At 40.4% G+C, this 14,041-nt stretch overlaps 1 protein-coding gene across 4 annotated transcripts in view; it reads left to right on the forward strand.

Moving 5' to 3' along the window:
* The window catches only part of PCGF5 (polycomb group ring finger 5), a 124,802-nt gene that overhangs the window by 37,012 nt on the left and 73,749 nt on the right, over nucleotides 1-14,041 (forward strand). The gene's annotated exons all lie outside the window — the stretch shown is intronic.

Consider the following 14,041-nt stretch of genomic DNA (forward strand, 5'->3'; position numbering starts at 1 on the left):
GTAGAGGTTCTGTGTTGGAAAGAGCAGAGATAAGGTAGTAAAGCTTGTCTGGGTCCAGGTCCCAGGGGTATTATGCTGCCACAAAGCAGAGTAGTCCAGAACGTGGTTTCAGCAGCACCAGGACCTTCTCTGCTAGCTTCCGCCCTTGCCTCCATCAGTCCTCAGCTTTGTGATCCCGTTGCCCCACAAGCTCTGGGCCACTGCTTCTTCATCTGTAAAATGAGGGCAGTGATTTTATTTATCACGCAGGGTTGCTGTTGGGAGTAGAAGAAGTGATAATCACACAAATTGCTTGGCACCGTTCTGGGTACTTGGTAAGGCTGATGACGTCATTAGTTCTTGGCAAGGGAGAGAAGTAGTGGCAGCTATGCCTTAGAGAGCTGACTTTGATAGAGGATAAAGCTTTGGTACAGGACTGAAACTTGGAGGCTTGATAGAATTGCCTCCCGCCTGGACGGAGTTGAAGATGGAATTTTAGAGCTGTCCCCACCATTTCCATCCTCCACAGGAAGGCACAGGAAAGGGTACAGGGTGATGTGCTGGGCAAAGCCTTTCTGCTTCCACTGCATCTCCATTTCACAGATTTTAGGAATGATTATGCTTGCTCATCCTTCAAAAATGGTGAGAGTAATTGGCAATGTCCCTGAATAACTAACCACAGAGAATTCCTAATGCTGGTCAGTTAGAGGAAGTGAATCGTTGAGCCAGAGGTAACTGGAAGTTTATTTGCTTGCTCTTTTTTTGGTTAATATTTTATAGTGTGTACCCAGAGGCTGCTGTGCTGACAGGGATAAGATAGAGAATTGAATCTGAATAAATCAAAATGGAAAATAACTCTGAATATCCCTGTAAGAATTGCAGCGCCTAACTTCCATAACTCATGCATGCTAATTCTGCTTGTCGTATTTACACTTTGGGTGGACGAGAAAATGGAAGGCAGGCCTCTCTATAAAGACGGGAATTCTGTTTCGGACCTTTCCTTGAAGCTTTTCTTTCTTCTAACTGTCAGGTTTTTAGCCTGAAGTAAGTTTAATTCATCTAGTCAGAAGTTTGCGTTTTTACTCAGCTTGTCTTTGTACAGGTATGAATAAGTTACACTTCGGCCCTACCGTCATGATGGCAACTTGTATGAAAAAAATGTACAACATGAGCATTATGCTTCATGAAGAAACAGAATCTTCAAAGGATAGCATTACAAAACATTTACATTTTTGCTTATCACAGTGAGTTTTACTTCCTAAGTGCTACTTGTCTATATTTTGATTCTGAATATTACAGATGGTCCCATCTATGGTCGGGAGTGCTCTTTTGTGCAATTTAAAAATGGTTTCAGGAGTCAGGCGTATAAATGTTGGTAGTTCGGGTACAGCTCTCCAAGTGTAATGCCCAGTGTGTACTGACATGTACAGTTGTTGATTAGTCTTGATGATATTTGTGCCTTACAAAAGAAAAGAGATAATCAGTTAAAATGAGTGTGACTGTACGTTTTTGTTCTTTGCTCTCTAGTTCTTTGCTCGTGCAGTCTTTAATATATACTACGCATATGTGTATTCAAATACGTATATATGTGTATCTTTACGTATATATGTATCAAGTAATCTCTGTAACTGCTTAGCTCTGTATAGCACAGAGTAGTTCTATGCCAGGTATTTTAAGTATTAACCTATATCAGATTCCTTTGAACTGATCCAAAAGAATGTCTAGAATTAAGTACAGTATCAATTGGTTTTAAAATAAGCATATTCTAGCTTATATGCTTGGAAAGTACGGTAATAGAAGTGGGTATTCACTGCCTCTCTCCGTTTCTGTTTAGTCCAGCCAACCCTGTCTGGATCCCTTCCCTTCCTTGTCGTCTTCAGCCCCCGGTGTGATCATCCTGACCTTTCTCTTAGCTCCTTCCTTCTACCCACTGTGTCCACAATCCTTTACCCTTTGGGCCGGTCCGTTTATCCATTTGTGCTGCTTCTCTACCACCATGGCTGTCTGCAAATCTGTACCGCTAGAAGTGTGTTATCCAATTCAACTGGGTTCTCAGTGCTGCTGGGTTTTGTTTTGTTTTTTGTTTGTTTGTTTATTTTGGTTTGGTTTTGGTTTTGGTTTTTTGTGGCAAGGGTTGTTTGTTTGTTTGTATTCTTCTTCTATATGTGCCTGGACAAATTCTCTCCCATTTCCCATAGCCGTGATCGTAAACTCGATCAGTATCCGTAAATTCTTTGACCCAGAGGTAGTTGAGCCGCGGTCCCCCCTTCTGGCGGAAACCTCCCTGGAGGAGGCTTCCCCTATGGCGTGTTAGTTGTGGCGCCGCTACCCCAGTCTCTGCCTGTGTCGTCATATGGCCTCCTTCTCTGTGCATCTGTGTCTGCACACGGCGTTCTCCCTGGCTTTCTCCTGCTCTTCCGAGGGCACCAGTCCTATTGGGTTACAGGCCCAACTACTCTGGTTTGACCTCCTTGGAACTTCATTATGCCTTCAAAGACTTTACTTCCTAATAAAGCCACGTACGCAGGTACCCCGGTCAGGACTTCAACATGTCTTTTTGAGGCACGCAGTTCAACCCATAACAGGAATTTAGAATAAATGTGTGTAATATTTAACATGTATCCTTAACATGTGTGTTAAGGGTTTGTGTTTAATGTGGCATATAAAGATCACGAAGTCAGGAAACAAGGTACAGAAGTGTGAAGCATTCACACTGGTGTTGGGTATGGGCATTGTAGTATCATACAACTTTTAACTTTTATTTCTTCAACGTTTTTTTTTATTTTTTTTATTTTTTTTATTTTTGGGACAGAGAGAGACAGAGCATGAATGGGGGAGGGGCAGAGAGAGAGGGAAACACAGAATCGGAAGCAGGCTCCAGGCTCTGAGCCATCAGCCCAGAGCCCGACGCAGGGCTTGAACTCACGGACCGCGAGATCGTGACCTGAGCTGAAGTCGGACGCTTAACCGACTGAGCCACCCAGGCGCCCCAACTTTTTTTAACTTTTAAAACGAATTCTATTTATTCAATTTTATCAATGACTAGTTCTTGTTGGATACTTCTAACGTGAATTAACTTACATAACGTAAAGTCTTCATGCAAGCATTCATGCCTATGCCTATAAGTTCAGTTTCTAATTACAGAAATTCTTTCCTTTTCTAGCAGAAATGAGTACTCCACTTAAAGCTTCAGACTTCACTGGTTAAAAAAAATGATTAAAAAATAAATTGTTCAGGAAATACTGTAAAGGAAATGGTGATCTACTAATTTATAATTATCAAGTTCCAATTAACCTCCTTGTCAGTATTTGTGATAAGCATTATCCTTCCAAAATTTTTAGGAAGTGAAGTACCACTGTAAGTTGTTCAAATCAAGAACAACAATTCTTGGCAAAACTTACCTTTGAAAAATGTTAAGTGAACCCAATTTGACAATAAATTATATAAAAAGAGAGAGAGAGAGAGAGCGCGCACAAGTCGGGGAGGGGCAGAGAGAGAAGGAGACACCAAGTCCGAAGCAGGCTCCAGGCTCTGAGGTGTCAGCACAGAGCCTGACATGAGGCTTGAACCCACAAACTGTGAGATCATGACTTGAGCCTAGGAGCCCGATCTGATATCTCTGATAAGAGAGTTCTGTGTTCTGTATTCATCTGCCTCTTTTCTGTGTGACCACCATTCAGCCTTATTTATGATGTTCTGCTTCTGCACAATCTGCTATTGTAGTGATGAAAAAAGAGGGACAGTTTGCCTTTAATAAAAAGAGTAATTTTCTTATTGGGGAAGAAAAAAAAAGCATTAAGTGAATACATGTAATTACCTCTCTTCTGATTTTTCTGCAGTTTTCTTAATTTAGTAAATTAAAATGCCAGTATTCAAATGATCCAATAGCAAAGCCTCCTCTTGTAATTCAGCAGTATGGTAGTGAATGGACCTCAGTTGTGATGACTTACGGGAAAAGTACTTTAAACTCTTACCCTTTTTGCAGATTCTTCTTGATTTGCCTGTAACAGTCATCCAAAAAAGCTAGAAGGGGAGAATATCATCTTGACCTATCAATTGCATCATAGGAATAGAAGCATCCCTCCTTCTCCTTAGGCTGTCAGGCCAGATCTAGTTCCCACAGTATCCTCATTTTAAATGTGCCATCTCAGGCTGCCTGGGTGGCTCAGTTGGTTAAGCTACCGACTCTTGATTTTGGTTCAGGTCATGCTGTCATGGTTCATGAGATCGAGCCCTGCCTGGGGCTCTGCACTGACAGCATGGAGCCTGCTTGGATTCTCTCTCTCCCTCTCTCTCTGCCCCTCCCTATGCACATGCACACTTTCTCCCTCTCTCTCAAAATAAATAAACATTTAAAATAATAGTAAATAAATGTGCCCTCTCTCGTTGGAGCTGCTGTTCTTCAAAGGAGATGGAATGGTGAACTCTTCCCACCCCGGTCCTTCATGGCCTCTTCTCAGACCAGGATCCAGGCTGCCAAAGCTGGCCACAGGGAGTCTGGCGGTGACATACACACACATTGCAGTGTGACTTGCCCAGGTCAGGCTAGCTTGCAGCACTGTCTCTAAGTATGTAAGCAGATAGCTTACCCCTTGAAGCCCTGTGTTTTCTCTTAAATCAGCACTCTAGAATCTCAGGTAAAATGGGGAAATATTTTTTTTTCTATTTTTTTTTAACGTTTATTTATTTTTGAGACAGAGAGAGACAGAGCATGAACGGGGGAGGGGCAGAGAGAGAGGGAGACACAGAATCTGAAGCAGGCTCCAGGCTCTGAGCTATCAGCCCAGAGCCCGACGCGGGGCTGGAACTCATGGACTGCGAGATCGTGACCTGAGCTGAAGTCGGATGCCCAACCGACTGAGCCACCCAGGCGCCCCTTAAATATTTTTTATTTAAATGCCACTGGGACTATATGGTGTCTTGAAGTCAGAGGTGAGAGACTAAGTCTGCTCTTCAGCAAACAGGACAGAATGTGTTTATTTAATATTCTTTTTCTCTTTGTTGGTAGATTTTCTCCACTGTGACATAGGAGAAAGATCAGATTATGATAAACCTTTAAATTAAAAAACAATTTTTTTTTTGTTTTTTGAGAGAGAGAGTGAGAGAGCACATGCACATGAGCGGGGGAGGCACAGAGAGAGAGAGAGAGAGAGAGAGAGAGAGAGAGAGAGAGAGAGAGAGACAGAATCTGAAGCAGGCTCCAGGCTCTGAGCTGTCAGCACAGAGCCCGACACGGGGCTTGAACCCAGGAGCCATGAGATCATGACCTGAGCCAAAGTCGGATACTTAGCCGACTGAACCACGCAGGTGCCCCATGATTATGGTAAACCTTTACAAAGAATGAAAGATAGTTTCTAACTCTCTGAGCTGTTGATGGTGGTGGTGTTGGTGGTGATGAAGATGATGATACTACCACCATCTTTTGGTAGTTAAGCCACTGCATTCTACTCACTGCCTGGAAAATAGAAATCATAACATTAAAATGTTACACTAAAACAAGAGCTTATTGGAATTGTAAACATTATCAACCCTGGGACACAGAAGAATTTTAACTGCTATCCTCTATACATATTCACAGATATATGCTCTAGGTCAGGAATTGGCAAACAACAGTCCCAAAGGCCAAATCTGGCTTGCTGCCTGTTTTTTTTTTTTTTTTTAAGTTTATTTATTTATTTTGAGGGACACAGAGACAGCGTGAATGGGGGAGGGGCAGAGACAGGGAGAGACTGAAAATCCTAAGCAGGCTCCACGCTGTCAGCGCAGAGCCTGATGTGGGGCTCAAACTCACAGACCTCGAGATCATTACCTGAATCCAAACCAAGAGTCAGTCGCTTAACTGACAGAGCCGCCCAGGTGCCCCTGCTGCTTGTTTCTTAAATAAAGTTTTATTAGAACATAGCTACAGCCATTCATTTGCATATTGTTTTTGGCAGCTTTTACCCTATATAGGCAGAGTGGAGTTACAACAGAAACCATGTAGTCCACAAAGCCTAAAATATCTACTGTCTTGTCCATTGCAGATAAAATTTGCCAACCTCTGCTCTAGGTAATGCTTCCAAATTGTACAACCATATAATTGAAGAACTTTAAGGGTCATTAGAGATTATGTAGCCCAAGTCTGGAGCAGTTTTATAGATGGGCAGATCAAGGCTCATGAAGTGATTTGCCAAGGGTCTTAACTATTTGCTGTGATTTACTTTTTCTTTTTAAAAAAACAAAGATTTTTTTTCCCCTAACATTTTTTTTATTGTGGCAAAATATACATAACAAATTTTACCATTTTAACCATATTTAAGTGCACAGTTCAGTGGCATTAAATACATTCATATTGTTGTGCGACCATCTCCATCATCCATCTGCAGAACTTTTTCTTTAAAAAATTTTTTTTAATGTTTATTTATTTTTGAGACAGAGAGAGACAGAGCATGAACAGGGGAGGGGCAGAGAGAGAGGGAGACACAGAATCGGAAACAGGCTCCAGGCTCTGAGCTGTCAGCCCAGAGCCCGACGCGGGGCTCGAACTCACGGACCGTGAGATCATGACCTGAGCTGAAGTTGGACGCTTAATCGACTGAGCCACCCAGGCGCCCCTGCAGAACTTTTTCACCATCCTAAACTGCAACTCTGTCCCTATTAACCTAACTCTCCCCTCCCCTTCCCCCTAGTCCCTGGCAACCACGACAGTACTTTCTGTCTCTATGAATTTGACTACTCTCGATACTTCATATGAGTAGAATCATATAATAGTTGTCCGTTTGTGACTGGGTCATCTATAACTTTTTTTAATTGAAGGAAATGTGCTTTACAGAAACAAGAAAATTCTATCCTTACCCCTTACTTGACTTGGCCCAGGGTAAGCTGGCCAACCTTACTTCATGTCCCCAACTCTAAAATGGCACCTTTTAGGATCTATCTATGAAGAATTTAATACAATGTCATTCATGGTATTAGTCAGTTACAGTAAAAAAGAAAGATCTTAAGCTTTACAGTGGAATAGTCACAAATATTAATTTTACAGTTCAAGTATTTGCTTCCAGAATTTTGGTATAGGAGAACAGAAATGCATACTTAGAAAGTAACTTTGTGGGCATTGGAATCAGGGCCAAAGATGAAGGGTGGTAATTCAGGTCTTAGGAACCACTGCTGGGTAGGATCAGAGCATGCTTCTCTGGTGACTGTTTCAGAGTTTGCCAGATTCAGTGTCTCCCTGTCCTAGACAGAGCTGCCTACACACAGGTCACATCTTGCCCTTTGTTCATCATCCTTTGTCTATTTACATAAAGTTACTCCAGATGAGGTAAACTATAATTGATTTTTAGTTTACTAACTATCACATTTCAGTTCTGCCTCCCTAAGACTATATGCAGATCACTCAGTTGGAATTTTGAGTGTTCATAACACTCTTCAGACTTCTGTGCACATCCTATTTCTTGATTTCATCTTGAGTAATAGAAGCTGTGAGTTTCATATTTTACTCATTTGCCGCTTAGAGAGTAAGCTTGTTTTAAAATTCTTCCAGGGCAAGGAAGGGCAACTGGCAGGAAAGTTAGGTGACTGAAAAGCAAATAAATTGTACAAGGCATTTGTTCAAAGTATTTGTCATCAGGCCTTAAATTCTGTCTTCTGTTTTACTGTTGTTTTGTCTAAATAGCAAGGAAGCGTATAGATCTGAAATTCTTAAACTTAAGTCAGCATTCGTTTGCTTACTAAGTGCATTGCTTGAATTGTCTCCTATAATCCCCTTAAAAACTCCTAAAATGTGTGCTTTTATTATATCCATTTAAGTCATGGGAAAGCTGAGACACAGAATAGTTCTTTGCCCTATGACATATAGCCAGGAAGAGACTGTGCCAAAATGTGAACACTGGCACTCTTGAGTGCAAAGTCAGATTTCACTTATTTGCTTGTTCATTTGTCCATTCATTTATTCAACAAATCTTTAAGGAGAGCCTGTTATGTGTTAGACTTGATTCAAGGGCTACAGCAGTCATGATAAAAAGCCTTGCTCTCACGGAGCTTATGCTGTTAACCACTTTGCTGTGAACCATCTTGCATTCTCCTTCATCATCTAGTCTAAGATGCTTAGATGCTGGTGCTTTTTTCAGCTTCTCATCAAGAAGATATCAGGAAGTTTTGGTAACTGGTAGAAGCTTTTCCAGTCATTTCAACAGACAGAAATTAAGAAACCATTGAAGACAAATGTATCATTTCTTTCTTCTTGAACTATCACAAGTTATCATGGCTTCTGAGACTGTTGTGGGGTTTATCACCCGGAAGGTAAAGAATTAAGAATATCTGTCTTATAGCTAATGTCCCCTTGCTTTAATTTAGGCCAATGTTCTCTTATCTTCCTGCACACCTGAACACAAAGTAATCGGCATCTTAGTCATTAATTCTGAATAGTTGAAGACATTGTGAACATACCAATTTGCCTTTTGTTTTCAAGAGTGTTTTTGTTTTTGTTTTTGATCCAAGACAGAATTGTGTGAAGTACAAGAGAGAAGGTTGTTTTTGGCGGTTTGCTTTCCTCCTCTTGCAGTTAGGCTTTCCTTCCTCCTACTGGTTCCCCCACCTCCCAGCCAGCAAAGTGTTACAGTTAATATCCTGCTAAAGTGTTAAGTAATAACTAAAGCCTCCTGTCCTTCCCTGGCCTTTCTCCCTTCCTATGGCCTTTCTCCCTTCTACTAATCCTGGTGAGCTGGGAACCCATAGCTTAAGAGGTGGCTCATAAGAGCCTAACTGTGACCCCCTCCCCCCGGATATTTTGCATTTTAGTGGAAAACCTTAAATTTCTGCTACCCCTTCATTTGAGGGGAGTGAATAAAGATTTAACACATACCTCTGAGATGTTCAACTATACCAAATTATTAAACATTTGGGGATTTAGTTTTCTTTGTATGTCACTAAATTGCTTAGTGTGAAATATTTAGGGTTTCCCATCTTGTTTTTAAACATTGGGTGGGAGAAATACTGAGTTCAGAGGAAGGAATACTTTGTGGCCATTGCTTGCCTTACTTTATGCTGTTTCCTAGATCCGTTGCTTTGCCTGAAGTGTCTCATTCATCCTACAAACATTCTTTGGATATATCTCAGCATCAGGACCTCTGCTGGGTGGGACAAGATTACTAGGTACTGTTCAGTGCTGGTGGCCCACAAGATTACCACTTATACCTTTCATGTTTATAGTCCTTTATGGTTTATAATTTAAAAAACATTTCTCACTTACCATCTCATTTAATCTTCTATATGCTCATTATAATAACACAGAAGTATATAAAGAAAATCTTCCCTGTAGACCAGTGATTAAGATGATAATATTAATCTTAGTTTTTATAGGAGGAAAATGAAGCCAAGGGAAGTTAAGTGACTTTCCCTGACCGAAAATCAAGTTCTCTTATTAGGTCTAGTGTCCCTTCCTCCAAACCACAGCTACCTGTAAAATAAGGACTTTTTCAAATCATGTGCCTAGTCTCCTCTGGTATTTGAGTGTTTATATCACTAAATTTTCATATTGCATTTGCCCCATTTGAATTTCATATCTTTTTTTGGTAGGGCTTTTTTTCTAACTTTTCTATAATCATTCCTAACTTAGAATCATCTACATTCAGATTTGATGGAATATTCTTAGTTTCTGCATGTCAGTCACTTGTCCATTTATAATCCTCAGGGATTTAATCTGACCTCCCAAAATAACAGTTGTGGTTTTGTCATGATGTTTTAAAATATCCATAGCCCTGATGATTGGAGTAAATGCAGCTTTTCCTTATAGTCTGTACCTATTTTAGCTACATCTCTGTTCTTCCAGTATAAATGGAACTTGCTCTAGCCAACTGTTGAAATCGCAGTAAAGAAAATACAGCTAGTTTTTTCTGCCTCTCAAAAGAGGAAAAAAACAAGTTGTGTCGGTCTGTCTCTTTAGCATAGTGTATTTAAGGCACTTTAAAATATTTAGCTAGTTGCACTGTGTTTCACAGACTAATCTTGTCCCTATACCTAATGCTATTTATTTGTACTCACTTTTAGCATACTGACTTAATTTCCCTTTTTTCCCCTGGCTTTCTCATTTATTTTTCATATCCATAGCTTTTGGTATTTTGCCTTGCTGTATTTATTGCTGGTAGAGTCATAAGCATGTAGGACTAGTTTCTTGACCTCCAATAGCAGTGCCTCTTTCAGCTGGAGTTTTTGTCATTTAACACCTTATTAGTAAATTTGGTGTATTGCTCCCTACTTGTTTCTTGTGGATAAGTCTCTGTTGCCTGTTGTGATTTCATTTAGTAGTCCTAGATGGCAGGGATTATGCCTGAGATATCTTTGGAAAGGTCCCTCCAGGAAGAAACCAGAGAAAGAGTACACAGAATAGGTCTTAGAGTGCCTACAAATATTCAGCTTTCAGTCAGTGTTTATTTGAATGCTTACCATTTGCCATCCATAGTGCTAGTGAAGCACAGTCGAGCGATGGATCCAGAAGGGGGCTCAGCCATGTCAACCAGGTAACCCAAGACAGTGTGATATGAGACTTGAGAGAATAAGCTGAGTTGTCATGTAGGTACGCGGTGGGTGTATGTATATCATGGAAGTTCTTCAGCACCTTCAGGGTGTCTTGGAAAGTGGCCTTTGAGATTTCCCGATAAACCTCAAAGTGGCCTTTGAGATTTCCCGATAAAGGATAAACAAGGGCTGACCAGATTTAGCAAGAGTGGGGAGGGGTGAGGGAACTGGGACAGGATGCTCATTTGACAGAAAGGAGACCCACCTCTGTAGTTCGAAGGTAAAAATGTTCATTAGGGCTATAGCCTAGACTTCAAGGGAGAGGCTGTAGAAGGAATGGGAATCTGGGATGGGTTTATTAAGTGTTTGGGTCGTTAGCCTAAGAACAGAGTTGTGTTTTTTCTTTGTTTTTTTTTTAACTGGGGAGCAACACGATCCAATTTGTAGTTAGAGAGTCCTCTGGTTATGCTGTGGAGAAGGGTTTGACAGACGAGAGCCATAGCTTTCTAAGAGTTCGTTGAAGTGATGGAAGGTAGACATGGTAGTAATCTCAACCAGGGTAAGTGGAAGGATTCAAAGGCATTTAGTAGAGAGAGTCCTTGACAATTATTGATCATAAGGGAGGGCTGCATTAACAGGAAAAGAGACGTGGTTGAGGGGGATTGGAAGTCCTTCAGTTCTGTTCCCCTCTCATTCCACTGTCACTGATTTTAGGTAATCATAGATTTTGAGCTGTAATATCCATGGTTATAAAATAAATACATTTTATTTTATATGTCCCATTTATTTTATTTTATTTTATTTTTATTTATTATTTTTATTTATTATTTATTTTATTTTAAATGTCCCAAGGGGACATTCAATTTGAGTATTTCCTAAAATCTCTGTAGGAAGACTTTTAGATTACAGAGGATAGTTTTATGTTAGAGATATTCTGTATAAAATGATTAAATAGCATTCTTAGGTAGATAAAATAATTTACAATAATGAAAAAGCCATCTTATTTAATATCCCAGGGGAAATGTAAATAAAGTTCTAACCCGATTTTTAAACATTATGCTATTAAACGTCAGTTCATTGATAGTATATTTATTAGCCAAGGACAGAATGTGAACTTTTCAGTATAGAATTACTTATCCATTACCGGGCCTTGACTGAAATAAAAATCTAGACATAAAATATAAAGTAATGAAAACATTTGTCAGATATACAGGTACCTCCAAATAGTTCCAAGAGTTATCAGGAGCCATTTGTGGTTCCCTGGAAGAGTCTGGATCAATGATGAAATGAAGCAAGTTATTGCTTTGGGATGATGCTTCTTTGATAGGAGATCACCAGTGGCAGTTCCTCCTGCATGCCATATCGGCAGTAATTCCCCTCTCTCCCTTCATCCATTCTTCTCTCCCTTCGTTCCTTATTTTCTTGTAAGCTCATTTGTTTCTTACCAAACCTCCCCTAAAATCCTGGACTTAGGAAATTCCCTTTGAGAGATGTAAATGACATGGAACCGGTACCTTTGTGTAGGTGTTGGCTTTACCAAAAGCAGGTCTGTGATTACGAACTTGCCACTTCCCAGGATCTTGGTTTCTACGTTTGTAAAATGAGAAAGCTGAAGTAGATTAGTGATAAGGGGACTCTCAGCGATGATTCTTTTATCTGCCTTCCCCCCCCCCCCCCCCGCCCCAGTCCTGTATATCCAATTGCTTCCAGGCCTTTGTTTATTGGAGGGTCTCACTGGTACTTGAGATTTGTTATCAGAGCACCTGCTCACATGGAAGCTTCTGTGGTTTGTTCCAACCCCATGTCAGAACCAAAGAACTAAGAGGTAAGTTACTGGCAAGTATTCCCAGGGAAGAAAAGGAAACAGCCACCGAAAGTCCTATGTTTAGATGCTCAGAACCTACACGTAGGTCAGGAAACTTGTCTCTTTGTAACATTCTCTCTTACCATTTCTTTTGATACTAATTTTTTTAACCAGACAAATGTTTGAGGTTTTTTTCTTATTTTTTTCATATGTGCATTTTTTTTTCTTGGACTGGGAAAGGTGGGTGGTTGCTGAAGAAGGGAAAGGAGGCACCACCGAGCATTTTACTACATCTTGTGCTACCTCTGGGTACACAAGGCACAGATTTCCTTACCCAGGTTGTAATTCTTTGTTACCCCCAAGCCCACCATTTGTAGTTCTGATTGTGGCAATGCCACCTCTACATCCGTGTTCGAATACTGCTCTAGCATGTTCATCATCCCTCTTCCATTGCTAATAGAAGCCTTCCTAATATCCATCCTCAAGCTCATTTCCTCAGGGAATGCTGATTAACCCCACTTACTATTGACCACCAGTCACATTTAAGCCCCCCTGGACCTTCAGTAAGTGGTGTGTGTGTGTGTGTGTGTGTGTGTGTGTGTGTACACACACACACACATATACATATATGTGTATACACACACATATGTACACACATATGTATACATATATACATATACAAGTGCATATACATATATGTATACATATACATATGTGTGTGTGTGTGTGTGTATATATACATTTTCCATTACATGTTTTACATGCACTTGAAATAGGGCGACTTTTCACATATTCATCTGTTTTGTCTCTAAGATGAAAGATTTGAAAGTAATCCTTCCGCTCTAAAGTCATTTGACCAATGTGCCCATTGTGATTGCTGTGACTTATTGAAGTTGATCCTAGCATGGAAATTGGCATATATATTTTAGGTTCTTATAAGGATGATAAAAATGTCATTGAAAGCTGTTTGAGAAAATGTATTGCTCCTGCTGTAATATTAACAGTGGTATTTTTTAAATGTTATGTCCACTCTACCTAAGTTTTATGATAAATTGGATATTTTTAAAAGCTGTCTTTGTCTACTTGTTTGGTGTATTCACATTTGAAATAGATCTTTGAACACCTGTATGGTTGCTGGACCGGTGGTTGTTGGGTTTGTTGGCCACTAGAACCATTTCCACAGTCTGTCCCTCTGGTGATAAGGAAGGTTAGTCCTGTCAACAGGAGATCAAACAAATAACTTTGCATCAATCGCCCCTCCCCAACTGTCAGTTCCCTAGCCCCCACTGCTCTCACTTCTGCAGAAGCAAAGATGATGTAATTGCAACACCTTTCCCTCTTATGCACAAATTGAAGCCACCTTTTGCTGATTACCTTTGGGATGTTCGCTTTGACTTTTGTTTTACTGGTGGAGACCACACGGATTTGCCTGCCACCGTAGGATTACTGGGTTGCAGTCTTCTAAGAAGCAAAGAACCAGGTCTAATTTAATGTTTAGCAAACGAGTGGTTGTAGAAGAAATTTGTTAAATTTTTGGAATGCAGTAGAATAGGATTGAATGACTTTAAGGAATCCTTTAATGCATGGTTTTGAATACATTTTTGCAGTAAGTGGTCTCTTGCAGGTCTCAAAGCCACTACGAAGAGAACTGGGGTTTTTGTTTGTTTTGAACCTTGAAAATAGTAGTAACTCTTTACCTTTCTGCTAATACCCCCACCCCCACCGCGCTCCTTGCTCAGTTGTCCACGATCCCCACCCCCACAG

Source organism: Neofelis nebulosa, chromosome 13 (genome assembly GCF_028018385.1).
Source record: "Neofelis nebulosa isolate mNeoNeb1 chromosome 13, mNeoNeb1.pri, whole genome shotgun sequence".
NCBI classification, from domain to species: domain Eukaryota; kingdom Metazoa; phylum Chordata; class Mammalia; order Carnivora; family Felidae; genus Neofelis; species Neofelis nebulosa.